Raw genomic sequence first — 15,762 nt, 5'->3', positions numbered from 1 at the left:
AGCCAACGCTTGGTATTCTATTTCTATGAACTCGGTCGTCTTTACGAGACGACTGACTGCCGCTTATTTGGGTCATTGGCACGTGGAAATAGACAGGGCGCATTTCCTTTATACTTGACTAGATAAATTAACAAGACGGTTCGCCAGAGTAATTAAATTAGTTTGATGGTTTTATAGGACTGAAGCCATCCATATTTAAATATTTTTAAACATACTCCAATTTTTTGATAATCAAGACAAAGTAAATTGATTTTATCTCGTGCCAAGAGGTTAATACTCAAAACGTACCGTCATTCATATAAATCTGCTAGATTACATTTGCGAAATACTTTGCACGTGTAGGTGCAAAGTAAGTAGTAGTATGTACATTGTTTGTTACCTTGATTTTTTTTCATGGAACACCATATATCTTTTTGCGAAAATTAAATCAAATTAAAAACTGCGTACATAAGTATTAAAACAATTTATTCAGATATTTACAATGATATTTGTATTATTAACCCTCATCTGTCCCTTATTTTCCCAACTTAGGATCCTCGGTGTCAAATTGATACGTTGGTAAAAAATTAATATAATGAAGAGATAAACTGTTAAATTTGAAAATATTTTAAAATAAAAGTCACGGACTTTCAGCTAAATTTACCTACACATGACCAAATGACATCATTTCTTAGGAGAAATTATCTATCAAATTGACACAAGGGACGAATGAGGATAAAAGGATGTTCGAACTATTGACTGCTACCTATTACTGATGCAGACATCTAACAGTTTGACAATTGAGACACACATTTTCTAGTGCATTTCTGGATATTTTTGCACGAACATTCATAGTTCTTGCATGCTTTCTGGAGTCGCCGATGGTTCCATTAAAATCAATAATGCACCTTTTACTTATCTTTTAATATCTCAAATAAATATACACTTTAGACCTATTACGTCTTAATACTTATTTACTCGGTTTTTAATACGTATTTAATTTCCGTAAAGAAATATAGGGTGCTCTGCTCAAAAAGAATCAAGACGCCCTTCAAAACTTGAGTAATTATTCTAACATACGTCGTCCTTGAAACCATGTAACTTTCGTATGAAACATTTTTTCGTACAGCAAGTAATTTAGGGGTAATTTGAAATCGTCAACTTAAGTGCCTCACCCTGTATAACTGCCAGGTAAAGTAGTAATTCTGAGTTCGTCTTTTTTTGAAAATTTCAGAAGACCATATGGTGCCTCGTAAGCTTTTCGTTCCAAGAGTCACGTAAAAGGGAGAGCTGGAATTATTTATCGAACTGTAGCAAAAGGGTAGAGATGTCCGGCGACTGCGCGTCGCGTCGCGGCGACTGCTATGTATAGCCAATGATACGGCTGGTGTTCAGGGCATCGGTTCCTCCGTGCGAATCATATGTTCATTGTAGGCCTGGTCATCGGCCAAGGCGCACGTTATTATGTTTCCACCTCGAAGGGTGAAGTTGCCTAATAAATTGACACCTTTTTTCAAGTCGAAATATCGTAAAATCTCTAAGTTTTCATTTAAACGTTCGTCGTAATGTATAATAATCGGCGGGGTGATCGACCTGTTCAATACACGCGTCGAAAGTGTTATAGTTGGATAAATTAATATTCTAGAGAATGTAAACGAATAGTAAATAAATCTAATTGACATAGATAATGTATTCGAATTCATCGTAGAAAATTAACGAAAAGCAGGAGATCGCTAAAGGAAACGCGAGAATGACGCGAAGTTCGAAGTTGTGAATCCTGAGGAACGATTGGATAGTGGGTGCTCTTCGCCTGTGCTTGCAAGAGGCATTCTTTCGGCTGAACCACTAACCGATAAGGGCGAGTGTGTATCGCTGTTGCTGTTTACAGAAGAAGGTAATTAGTGGTCGGTTGTGTGCAGTGTTATCCCTTTTGCATGTTAAAGCATTAACCGGTTATTCTCTGCTCCCGAGAAAACGTTTTGTTTACCGAAGATTATGGTGGTAGTCAAATCAATTTATCGTGGATATCAGGATTAAGTATTATTTTTACGGAGTGCACTACATCATCACAAGGATTTTTATTTTTTATAATTAAAACTGAAGATACAACAGTAGAAGAACAAATTTATAGCTGTTCGGAAACATTTATGACCTCGTATGGTTTTAAGTAGGAACCCGATGCGTTTTTAGCCTGTAATTGTGCTTCTTGTACACCATTAGACCCATACGTTCGTCTTAAATCTAAATTAATTACTTTTTCACTTCTTTCTGTGAGTATTAGGAAATACTTATAGGAGATTCGGTACTTTACGTGTTTAATATAGCATATTTTAGCATATACAATACCATGTTTACAAAAGAAATATTGTAACATTGTTCTGTAGTTAACATAACATTATTAAACTAGTATGAGAGTTACCAATAGGTAATTCACTACTTTTACTTAGTAAACTGGTGGCACGACGAAATTTCAAAATATTTTTGCAACATTATTTTAAAAGTGAAGTAAGGTAAAGTGAAGTGGCGTAAGGTGTTAAAGAACCTGAATGTCTGTATGTACGTATATTGCTGCGGTAGAATACATTTTAAAGGTTTGATTTTATAACAACAAAAATCATAATCAGTGAATCCCACTCGCTGCACTTTAATCATAATAATATGCTTTATTTTCATGTATGTATACATATATTGTGAATTCTCAGTTTCTATAGCTTTGTGTGTAATAGGTTTCTAGTTTTCTTAAAAAAACATTGTTACATTTAGAAAAAAAACCAGTTAATTACTCATGAGTACACCCAATATCTATTTACATTCGACAAAACGTTCTCAAATTTTCGAATGTTCAAATAATTAAAGAATTTTCTCATGAGAAATACGAAATATTCGAAATACATATTTATTTTCCAATGCGCAAGTTTGATTCTTTCTGTTTACAAATGCAGAAAACGTTATACTATTTATTTTAATACAAACGTGACAGCCACGTTCTCAACCATTTTCCCTTCAACGATTCATTTGAATTGCGTAACGCGACCTACGTACTTCAAGATAGAATGTACTACAACGTGTCCTTTCGTACGACACGTGATCAATAGATCAAAATTTCAATAATATCTTTGAACGGACTAAATAAAATCTTTTCAGGGGAGACTGCGTAAACTTCACGGAATCCCATTACAATACGCCCGCAGAAATTGCAATCTAAAAATCCCAGCTAAAGAACGCTCGTATAATAACGAATCCTTACCGCGAAATGCTGTAGAAATAAGTGCGATATGTTTTAAGCGGGAAAGCCGAATGCTCCAAAATTACATGAGGTGCTGTGATTTCTGATCTTGGTAGTTCTTTACATCCAGGGACATGCAAGTTACCGTTGTGAAGATAAAATTACACGTACTGACGTACTAAATTTGACTTGACCGAACCGTGTACTGTGAACGCTCTCATTGGATTACCTGCGAGCAATATTGACCGGTGCCTGACTTCACGCGATTTAATCATACCGTGACCGTTAGTATGATGTCATTTTATAAAACTAGGATGAACTTCACGTGATTGAGGGTGTAAATTAGTAGTGTCAGTATTTTCTTACTAAAAGGGTAATTCAATTGGAATTTAACCTTTGCAATACTATGTCAGGGGGGCGTACTTTATGCTCACCGTATTACTATTTTGAGTGTATACTACTTTCGATAACATAATTACCTCAAAATTCTGAAAAACTTAGTTTTTGTGTAAAAATATCTCTTCATACCAGGACAAATTTTTGTAAGAATCAGAGATTTGAGAATCATACAGTTCTCACTGTTGAGGCTTTTGGATGTAAGCCGTGTCCTTGTGGAATTGTTTTCCCAATGTTTCGCAAGCATTGCAGCTAGCTTCATCAGGGGGTCGAAGATACACTGATACTGGTGTGTGCCTTGTGGTGCTCTTCTAATATACTCTATGTTCCGGTTCATTGCGTACCAATCAAAAGAAAATTTTTGTAATTGGTCAGCTGAACAAGCTTTTTGTAAGAAATTATAAGTTTGTATTATGTATATAATTTTAGAGCAACGATATTTGTACGTATCTTCAGGTGTCGTAGGTGTCGTAGGTGGCTTGTTATTAACTTCGCTTTGTAGATATCCCTAAAGAAAGTAGTCAAGTGGTGTCAAGCCCGGAGCATGCTTGTAAGTGTTATATTTTACATCCAGAAAAGATTATTAGTATTCAACACCAGTTCCGATTACAAGGTGCAATTTTGTACGTTGCAATTAAAAAACTGAAGGTGCCCTTCATATCTCGATAAAAGTGCAACATGTCAAAAACCTGATAATTACATTATGTGCCTCCCTTGATACATGCGCACAGGTTGGATCATGCTGGTGGGAAACGGTGTAAGCAACGTGGTGGGATGCCTTTGTGGGCGTGAAAGTACCTGTGGAGGAGAAATGCCTCGCACTGCAATACATCAATAGTTCACTCTACCAAAAGTTATTTTACGATCGGTTTCTTCGATGTTATCAATATCAATACCATTTTTTAAAATAAAATGATATAATTTTTCCTTCAATGCAACGATAGTAAGAAACAAAACAAATACAGTTACCTTGTAACCATTAATTTTTCGATAATATACATTTTTATAACATTCCGTTTAACAAAAGGTATGAACGTCGTTTGTTTCTAGTGCACCACTGTGTATAGCTTACAATTACTTAAAGCAATGCCAAAATGTTGGAATTATCTCCAGAATGGAAACTGCGTAAATTTATTTTCTTATAAAAAAGATTTTGATTATTATTTACACATATAAAATGTTACCTGAATATTTTCTTAATTTGGCTCGATCATAAATTTTGGTCCATACAACATATCAACTGAACGAGACTAAAAGAAACCGGCTGCTAGGATAAACATTTGATTTCCGCAAGATTATCTTTGTCTTACGCTTGCCAACTACGGAAACACCGATTGTTTAATCATTGATAATTACATCCCCGATTATTTTAATCGCGTTTACGATGTTTTCTTTTCGGCTCCACGTCTCTCCGAAGATTACGATAGCAAATTGCTGCTTCCTTAGGTTTTTGACTGGCAATGGCGTATGAAAGTCCAATAAGACAATAAGAGATTGATCCTGATATGTGTACAATGTAGTACTCTTGTGTAAATTTTACACTGAATTTTTTAAAGAAAACATCTTTTCTACAACGTTTTACGATAAATCTGTAAAAACAATGAGGAAGTATCACTACCGTAATAATAAATGCTACTGTTAAATGTAAATTTTAGTACAACATTTGATGTAGTTCATCTCCCACTTTTCTTGCTTGTAAATAGAATTATACATGTAATAGTAAATAAAACAGACAAACTTATACATCTTGTAATGTAAGTGTAATGCCATGTATCTGTTGATGTAAGAAAAAGGCTTTTCTAAATTCTACGATACAAGAGAACACAAACGGTTGTAGAGTTACCATCTCTTATTTTGAGTTAAATTCTTATTTATTGGTACTGTAGTTATCGTTGTCGGATTTCACAAACGAAATCATCAATTCACAATATTTGTGATGCCAAAGAAATTCTCTGGAGGCCGAATGCGAGTTGCTGGAATCGCAAGAGTAATCGATACGTGTTTTCAAATACTGAGGAAATGTAGTAAGGTGCAGTGTCTTGTGACTAAAATTCCGTTCATGGAATTGTCATGTATGTATCCAGTACGAAGTCTGCTGGTATTGTAATCGTTCTAAAAATGTATATAATAATTATGTACAAGAAAATATAATTTCTTTTCCTTCAAACGAAATAGATTTTATCTTTTAAATATTATACTTTCTGTTGTACAAGACGACCTTAATAAAAATTGTTTTATTTGTATATTTGTAATTCAATAATTTGTAATGTGAAATTGATTAAATCGTTTATTTTTTATATCTCTCATTTTCATTGCTTTGTAAAGAAATCAATTTATCACTTGTAATGTTTAAATTTTACAAAAATGTGTATTCCGTTGCACAAGTAAACTTGTTATTTACCTCTAGGTGTTCCCTTAAGATGATAACGAAATTACCCCGCGTAATTTTTGTGGTTTCCCGTCTGATCATCTATAGGTGCCCACAGTACATAATAATCAATTGATATCCTTTCCATAGACATTTATAAAAAACTAATTGAATCGATGTATATTATAAATAAAGAAAACAATATTTGTTTTTTAAATTCTGGTAAGATTGAAATCTATTAAAGTAAATTTCTTTTATAAATAATAGTACATAGAAAACACATTCCTGACAAAAAATATTTATAACAACGTTATATATGTTTCTACATTATTTATTATATACTCTTACAATTAGTTAATATACTCTTCAATTTCAACACCCTGGTTTAATCTACTAAATATAATAAAATGAACATGTCTTACTACTGGAATAATAATATAGTTACAAGATAATATACAAATATCGACAGTTAAAATCATTAGTTTTATACATATAAGTATCTAAGATTTTCATTCAACTTAACAAGTTTTTAGACTTTCCTCAATATTATTTCTCAAGAACGATAAACTTCTATGTTCGTTTTAAAATTAAAAATTTCTTTGTTCATTATTAAAACAATAAGTTATAGGAACATTATTTAACATTGAAATTACATACTCATCTATGTACCAATTAAATAATATTTGTCGACATTAAGAGTGATTTCGGAAGTATCGATTATGTAGCTGTTTAAAAAAGTTATTAAAATTCTTAATTTCTCTAGAAATTGAGTCGTCTCAAATTATTCCAATAACCGAACGACTGCTATGAATTTCGACGATTCCATTTTATCAGTACCAAAGTAGTTTCTCTTTCGGATGAAACAAATGGAAAATACACGGAGTGTGATAAAATCGTTACCGTTCAATGGCTGTGATGGAACATGGATTTTGCGCACCGGAGGCGCCGCGCACCCTCTTTTCCTCCTCTGCGCGAGGGCGACGGACTAACAGAGAGTGTAGATCTTTCTGCGGTGGATTGTAGACCAGCCAGGGAGTATTGATCACAAGATGGCAGGAACGGTGAATTTTAAAGGGGGTGTTACAGTAATTCGAAATTTTAAAAGATGAATTTTGGATCAATTTCATTTGCCACCTTCCTCTTCAGTATCAATGTATTACTGTATTAGTTATCACATACAATATACAACATACAAGTCATATTATGTACGAGTCATTCCACGCCAAGCGGATCACTTTTGTGCACGATGTCTGGAATTTTGCTCAAATTAAAATATGTTATACTTGATGTGAAAATAGAGAGGGGTTAAGTCATCATTTTGCTGTTTTCGAAATTGTTTAAAAAATACAGACCCTCAAAGTTGATAATTTTCACCGATTGTTAAGAAAACTACTATCACAAAAGAATTGTTATCTTCGTAACTATTTATGATACGAACTTATGTAACGCCGCATGTTTTGCCAAACTATTTCGTTTCAGTATTGAAACGTGATTTACTAGTTTTGTTGATGTTTTTCGAAGGAAAAATGTCTGCTGTATCGCGTGGTATATTTAAATTTTCTCCTCGAATCCTTACTTTTTGAAATAAATTGAAAAATATTTGCAAAAATTGGAGCATTTCGAGTGTCCTTTTGCATTTGATCATGGTTTGAACATATTTAAATGTTCATAATGCAATAACAACATATACCATTTTATTCAGAAGAGATTATAGAATAATTTGACGCAACAATCAACCACATAATTATTACTGTTTGAACACAGAAAATGTTCAAAGTTGAAAATTTGCATTTTTTTTCAAAATCAAATTTCTCGAAAACTAAGAGCGCTGACGAAAAACCGTTTACAAATTCTTATTCAGGGCATCCAAATTTATAGAAAACGGCTATTGCATGTTAAAAGTCCGAAAAAAAGTTAATCCAGATAGAATCAAATTTTTGCAGTACAAATACCTAGGTATATAAAATCACTTGTAGACGCGACAAATAGAATGTATTATAATCAGTGACGGTATCGATACCAATACTATTGATGGTATTCAATCGATTGAATACCCAACGTGCTCAGTGGGAAGTATCGATACGTATCAAAACTTTGGGTATTTACTTGGTACCAAGTATCAGTAGTCACTCCTCTTGACTCGATACCAATCTAATACGGCACTGAATCGAAACCCGTTTCATACCTCACGAAAGTATTGATACCTATGTGATATCTACACGCAGGATCGATATTTTCGACAGCGTGTTTATTCGAGCCGTTGAGGGTGGTGCGCCAAGTGTTAAATGACATGAAGTCTAACTGAATCTGGGGTCGAAAAGAATGTATAATATATGCTATCACTGTGTTGGCGATACACATACACATACACCCATCCCCCATTTCCATTATGTTTTATTTCGATTATTTTACCACTACGTATACAAATATATGGTACATATATTTGTATGATTTTTATTTTTATTTTTATTCCTTTGATTTGTTATGGAACATTGCTAATTCATGTTTAAGGGTATTTTTATTGTAATAAATGAAGTGAAATAATAGCGTGAAAAATGTATGCCTTTGAATATGTATGAATACACTCGACGTTCGCCGGCTTGGAATAAACGCGATTATACATCTCTCGCCAATACTATCAAAATGTTCGATGATCAAAATTGAGTATTAAACCGCTCCATAGAAAAAGAGCAGGCTTGTGCAATATTTACAGACGGTAGTAAAAGTGTAAATTCACCTTCAGTAGGTACCTACAGCCTGTATATGCTCCATATTGTATACACCGCTCTAAACTAGCAAATATTTACCGTTTAGTTAAGATAAGTAGCCTCAAATTTCTTTCTATCTACCGTACATAATTACTCTTATGATCCTTGAATCCGTTACTCATCAACCCCAGTCATACGCTTGAACCTTGTACTCACCAATCCCGAAATCATATCCCTTAGCCTCTTACTCACCAATCCTTTTAGCTTCTTACTCATCAACGCCCAGTAATATCCACGAATTCCTATTGGGACTTCTCTTACCCACACGACCGTTTAAATCAGATCTCCGAATTCTACTTAACCCTTTGCGGTCCGCGAAGGTTTTGTACTTTCGTTTCAAATTCGATCGCTGCAACCTAACAGTTCTAAGTGCTTTAGAAATTTGTAGGATATAATAATATTATTAGTTTTAATACTAAACATCTGAATGCAATCCCCACACTACATCTTACTATCAAAAGGTCTTTGAATAAAAATGCTTCAGTCTTTAAATCTGAATGTATAGCAATCAATGATGTTCTAGATCTTTTAGTAATGTCAACTGCAGCTATCGTATTTTTTCCGATTGTCTTACAAATATGGACACTTTAAAATAGACTGTATGAAAATTAATTGAAGGTAATGCTATCAGTGCCACACGGCTCGGTCCATCGAATCGGTGTGCCTTGACAGATCGGTAACTTCAACTAATTTTCACGTTTTTTAATATTTGTCCATAAAGAGGGCAAATAGGACTATATCCTAATTATTCTGATCAGTTTATTAGATCAACAGTTACAACATATTGAAAAAAAGTTGATACTATATTTCAAACAGCTATAAAGTCAACAATTAAAAAAATTTTGAAAAATTCTTCGAGATACATTTAAATACCACTAAAGTCTATAACATATCCAAGTTATAACAACATACGAAATGATACTCCAAAAAGTGTCCGATTTCGCGTGGAATGACCCATCACTGATGTGAAAGAACAAAGAAACAGTTTTATTATATACGAATTCCATCGATGCGCGATGACAGCGTTTGTTCATGAGCTTTCCTAGAAGCAAAACAATTTACATCGGCGTTATACGCGATTCGACAGGTGTACTGCAATAATGAAACGATCATATTGCTTCCCACTTACACGGTTTTGAGGTAGCATCGTTAAAATTACACGAAGGCGGGAAATGTCGATGCGTTGAATGGCCATCTGGGAGAGGTTTGTGTAAGTCGACACGCGAGTTTACAAACGGCAAATCTTTTCCCATTACATCGCGCACGATCACATTTTGTGACTCGGATTGCGAAAATGATAGCCATCGGGTCGGTTAACTTTTTAATAAACTATGATGTATTGCTAGGAATAAGAAAAAAATATATGGATTAGAATAATTAGATAAAATACAGGATTAGGCATCTTTCGTATAATACAATAGTGAAACATCAGGGCAGTAAACAAGTATTCATATGAACATAACACACAGAGGGTATAGTATAAGAGGGGCAAAAGTACCCTTAGATTAATTTGAACAGGCGTTGAGTTATTCGATAGCTTGTCAAGAAAATACAGTGTCTACCAAGTTTCAACCCACTATCTCGACCAAGCGGTCTGCCGAGTGAACGTCGTTACACACGCTCAGTTTGGCGGCTTGGCTTGAACAATCCAATCCCATTCAATCTCATTGAATGATTTTTATAATAATGATGGAGCTAAGTATGCGATACAGTAAAGGCCTTCCAATTTAGAGACAAACATCCGTTGCAGAAGTTATCCTTTCGCCGTAAGATATTTTGCCTTGGTATTGGCGAAATAGGATATTTTAAACGAATTGCATATTACTATCAAGGTCGTTTTAAATGTCCCGCAGTCGTCGAAACAGTTGTGTAATCCAACTCTATGCCACCTTGTTCGAAACACGACTTTATTCAATATCACGCGAGGATAACTCGAATGAGAGCTGCCGTAGACCGTGCTCTGTGCGACGATTTTACACGTGAGTTCGTTGCCATCTATGTACTTAATTGTATTTTCAGCAATGTCGCGTAACTCATTCATTGTATACGTTTTTTCAGCCACTTGTAACAGTAGCATGTAACCGAGTGTTACTTAGTGACGCTATTTACAATTTTTATAAGAATTTGAGCCGAAGGTATCATGTTGACCGATATGAAAACAACAATGGCTATTCGTAACTGTATTAATTAAACAGATAACGTTACAAAATTTGCTTCCATCAAATGTATTTAACGTTGGAACGACGACGATCGTAGTGACAAAATTATCGGAACAGAGTCACATTATTTGGCAAGTATAGTAGATCGATGAGCAGAAACCGAGGATAATACCGCGACAGTGGATGTGTATGCAAATTCACATGATTTTCGGTGTAATTTATACAATGAAGATTTAAAAAGGAGTTAAATCTATGTTAAGTTTTATTGAAACTTTTATTTTATTATGTTATATTCAGCTACATCTGCCACGAGAATCAGACAACGAGGATTTTTATTCCGTATAAAATTATCTCCAAAAATTTAACTACAGGCAATTGTTCAACCACAGGATCTTTATAAACATTTAATGGGAGAAACGAAACACCAATAAACACTATACGTTGAAAGGATTGGAATTTTAGAAAGTGTGCAATTGAGATAGACATCGATGTAAACACACAAGATGGCCACTCAAACCACATTTTGTCAAATATCACACGATTTAAGGGTTTTCTCGTCAAAAGCAGACCAGACCACCCTGCATACCACTATCATACTATCTTGGAAATGAGATTTTTATCAATTTATCACTTTTGGAAGACACATTTTGGTTTCTACGATTTGATGTGTTCAGACTGAAGAATATGCAAGAGTATTCTTCGAGGATTCACCGCTAGGGGCGCTTATGGTATATGTCAACCACTTTGACCAAGTTACCATCAGCATTGATGAAACCACGGACGAGATATAAGAATAGATCTAACATGCAATGTAATTTTCAGTATTCCATTCCTTGCTAGCGAAACCGGGGCAATAATGTACGTATGTGTCGCTATATGCAGTCACAGGCGTATGTGTGCTGTGCACACTCGCGAGCTTCTCAGTGAGGCGCATGTGCTCCTGCATAGGCAAAAGATTTATCATGTGATTTCTGGTAAACTGGATGCTGCTGTTCACTTTTGTAACCGCAAAGTCGCATCGGCTTACTGCCGCACGATTCATTCGTCGAGTGTCTTTTGCGCGACACGTGTTTCGGCACTGACAGCTTTATGGAGTATCGGTTTCGCTGACGTGAAGACCATCTTCTTTTCATTAACGACGGTTCTGCCGATCGATATTTATTTGAAAGTGAACAACTCAGTGTACATACTCCGGTCTTCCTTTACTTATCACGATTTTCGATTTCATTCTTTGACTGCAAGATAAATTAGGAAAATTTACAAAGTAAAAACAGTTTCCTCTTATCAAATGTAAAAATTGTCCTTTTAATACAATAACAACAATGACGTACTCGATCGATGTTTCTGTCTGAATGGAAGTGATCGATGAATTTTTTTTTATTGTTCTCCTTGATTTTTAAACTGATTCTTCGGGTGCGAGGTGAAAGTGTCTTCTTTCGTTAAAAATAATAATTTTGTGAAAATCTGCTGTAATTATTGATATCTTTCCAAGTAAAGTGTTTCCAAATAAGGTGTAGGAATTAAGAAGTAATAGCGGTGCTTCATGGATTTACTCACTGGTAGAGATTGTACAGTTAGAAGTACGTGTATTTTTTTCAAACAAAGTTGTTTCGCCACTGAAAGAATAAAGAAAATGATGGAAAAAAAATCCTTTTGAGAATAATTGATATATTTACGTGATTCTTGGGTTCTTTTCGTACCTTGTGTACTGTTTCTTAGATCTTAAAGAAGTCTACCAATCACAGTAAAGTCAACAACGTTAAATTTTCAATGCAATAGTGGATAATTAAACTCAGAAATCTATGTTACCGAGAAACAATATGTAAAATGCTACGTTTGTGTCTTTAGTCTCTATCTTTGAGCTTTTAAGAATTAAAAAAAACATAATTAAATAATACCACGACTCGTTCTTCTAATTCATGAATAAGCAGAAAAATCCACAAATCATACTATAAGATATTTGTGTTGGGTTTCATTATTCTATTGAAGAACAATGCATCTCTATGGAATGTATGTACACGAAAATATGTATGTGCATATATCGTTTTAATAGCAAAACAGCATCATTTTCCATTTATTTTACAGTTGAAGGATTAATCGAAAATGCTTCAAGGAGCTTGAAATTTATCGATCTAAAAACTGTGTTTCTTGTTCGGGATGAACTATGAATCCGTGTCATAAAATAATGATACCTGAAATGTTTTTGTGTCTAGCCCTAATGACATCAGAAATTTTCAATTGTTTCGCGTGTAGCTTGTTACGGGTTGTAAGCGCATGGATTATTGCCATCGCGTTTAGGCTTCGTACGATTCGCATGATTAAAATCGACACCATCCTTGTTATTATGCGTTTTCTTCCGTTTGGAAATAAACCCTCGGAGGGAGAATCTGGAGCCATAGGTAAGATTAAAGATTTATTAAAAAAATACGAAGTTTACATTTTAATTTTAATACTTACATTTCTAATTCAAAGCTTGTGAAAACTTCTAGATGTAAGTACTCTTGGTACCGTTGTATGATCTAAGACGGTAATACGTCCTTAGTTAGTTTGATTGAACGAGCACTGGAGACCTTCAGAAATACTATGGCTGCATTTCAAGGTTTCACCGATACGTTGCAATTCAATTAACAACTAATTTTCGCACATTTTCCCATTGTAACACAGTAAGACAGCGGGTGCGCCACACGTGGCAATTAAATTCGCACATTCTTCTTCGTTCCTGAACGTTTATCGTTCGTCACTTATCGTTTTCTGAATATAATAGTCCATATTACTATCAAAATGTGGTACTTCGTTACTTAACAACCATTCGAATTTTGCAAGTTCTTACTAAATTCACAGACAAGAAATATCAGACACTACTTGGTGAGAATTTATTAATCGCTGTTATAGCATGCATAGATAAATTGCACTGTCCAACACGTAAAAAATTTTATAAACTTCAGTATGCGTTTCTGATAGATCTTTGTGAGCTGAATACGAAACTTCAAATCGTTGTTCCCAACATTAAAGTTTGGAGATATGTTGTGTTTTTACAGTAATAATTATTCAGTTGCTTTCGACACGAAATAATTCCCTGGACTCTCCTGACCAAATAGTGTAAATAGTTATTATATGATAGACATCTAAATATGTTTAAATAATGATCAAAGTGAAAAGGATACTGAAAACGCACCAATTTTGGTGATATTTTTCAATTTATTTCAACAACTAAGGGTCTAGACCAGACAAAAACCTAACCATAGCACGCAATAGAGCAGACGTTTCTGCTAAGGAAAGCGTCAAAGAAGCTAACAAAATCAATACAGAAGCGAATTAAGAGTTCAGCCAAACACACAGCGGCCTTGCCTGTGCGCGTTTGGGTTTAGTATCTACATATACAGGGTGTCTCAGCTAACATGATCATCAAGGCGCGGAATTCAAATAGCATCAGGGCCGCATCTTATAAGGTACATGCTTTTTCTATGGGTGGAGGCAATGCAGAGATTTCAAGGTCACCTTGATTTTTCTTAACGAAATGGCCTATTTTTTGTACTATATATCGATAGAACATCAAAGTCTGAGTAAAAATGTGTTGACCTTCATACGTCCTAAACCTAATAGTTAACAAGATATTAACGAAATAATTTTTAATGCGTAGGGGTAAGGTGTCTGAAATGAAACCCTTTAACACGTAATTTATATAAAAAATAAAAATGCTTAGTATTTAAATAAAAGTAAAGTAGGTTTTGTAAGTTAGTCTATCTATTTTATCATTGACTTAAATAAAATTTAGCTACCTGATCAATTACATTTTTTGTTCACAATTCTTTGAAGGCATACTTAAGGATCATTTTAAACCTACTGATAGTAAATACGACGAACATTAAAAAGCATTTCATTTATTACGTTTTATTTAAATAAAAACGGAGCATTGTTGTAACTAAAACAAAAAAACAATAATATAGCATATGGGTAAAATGATTCCTGAGATCATTTTATCCTACTAGAGAGGGATCATATGACCCTAAACACCTAACTCACATTCAGTGGTTGAATATAACCTCGACTTATTACATGCAGTAACGAAATGTTAATTAACTTATTATTGAATTGTGGTTAAACCGCGCAAGAAGCAGCTGTCATATTAAACCGTTTTGACAAAAGTTACACAACATTGAAAAAGACCTCATCTTAGATAAATTACAGTAATTTTAAATTTTTCTCGTGGACAACACACAGAGCACTGATATTCACATGGCACTTCGAGCAACGACTAGTGACGTGCGGGGAGAATTATTGTAGAATGACATTACGATATAGCACCACTAATAGCCACGGGGCAGCCAGGAATCATTTTACCCCGAGGGATTGTTTTAAACACCTTTCCCTTACTTACGTGTATACGTATGGACTACACATTTATAACTGGGGACATAATCATTTGCTTAAGAATGAGCAGCGACTAGGAATCCCACCCAATATGTAGTGTAATGTAAGAAAATGCGAGCCTTCGATCGTTTCGAATGGATGTTTGGTTTTCGTCACTGCTGGGCCCAGGAAGGGAAAGCGATAAACACTTGAGGGTGTCATAAATTAAACCTTCCCCGGTACTGCGTCTTGTGAGTTGTGAGCCAGAGGACTGTTTTGCCAATGCGACAAGGGGCTGTTCATTCTTTGCATGTATATTTATATACATAAAATCGTTAATGTGAACGAACGTCTAAAATAAAATACAATACAAATTTGCTTTCTGAAATTACGATTACCATTAAAGAATTACCATTATTGTTTATGCTGAATTTATATATGTATTAAAAAGCTTAATTTTATGTTACATTGTAAAACTATGGAACATTACTTGTATTGTGATACTTAATTAACTAT

The 15,762-nt window shown here is 34.4% G+C and overlaps 1 protein-coding gene across 1 annotated transcript in view; it reads left to right on the top strand.

The window, feature by feature from the left end:
- The first annotated feature begins 1,830 nt into the window (after nucleotides 1-1,830).
- Nucleotides 1,831-15,762, top strand: part of LOC107191269 (BTB/POZ domain-containing protein 6-B) — a 37,840-nt gene continuing 23,908 nt past the window's right edge. The window contains exon 1 of the mRNA XM_015580261.1: nucleotides 1,831-1,873. The gene's annotated coding sequence lies outside the window, so the exon portion shown is untranslated. The remainder of the gene's footprint in view (nucleotides 1,874-15,762) is intronic.

The sequence above is a fragment of the Dufourea novaeangliae genome, unplaced genomic scaffold, assembly GCF_001272555.1.
Source record: "Dufourea novaeangliae isolate 0120121106 unplaced genomic scaffold, ASM127255v1 scaffold262, whole genome shotgun sequence".
NCBI classification, from domain to species: Eukaryota; Metazoa; Arthropoda; class Insecta; order Hymenoptera; family Halictidae; genus Dufourea; species Dufourea novaeangliae.
This window is presented reverse-complemented; position numbering and strand designations above follow the sequence as displayed.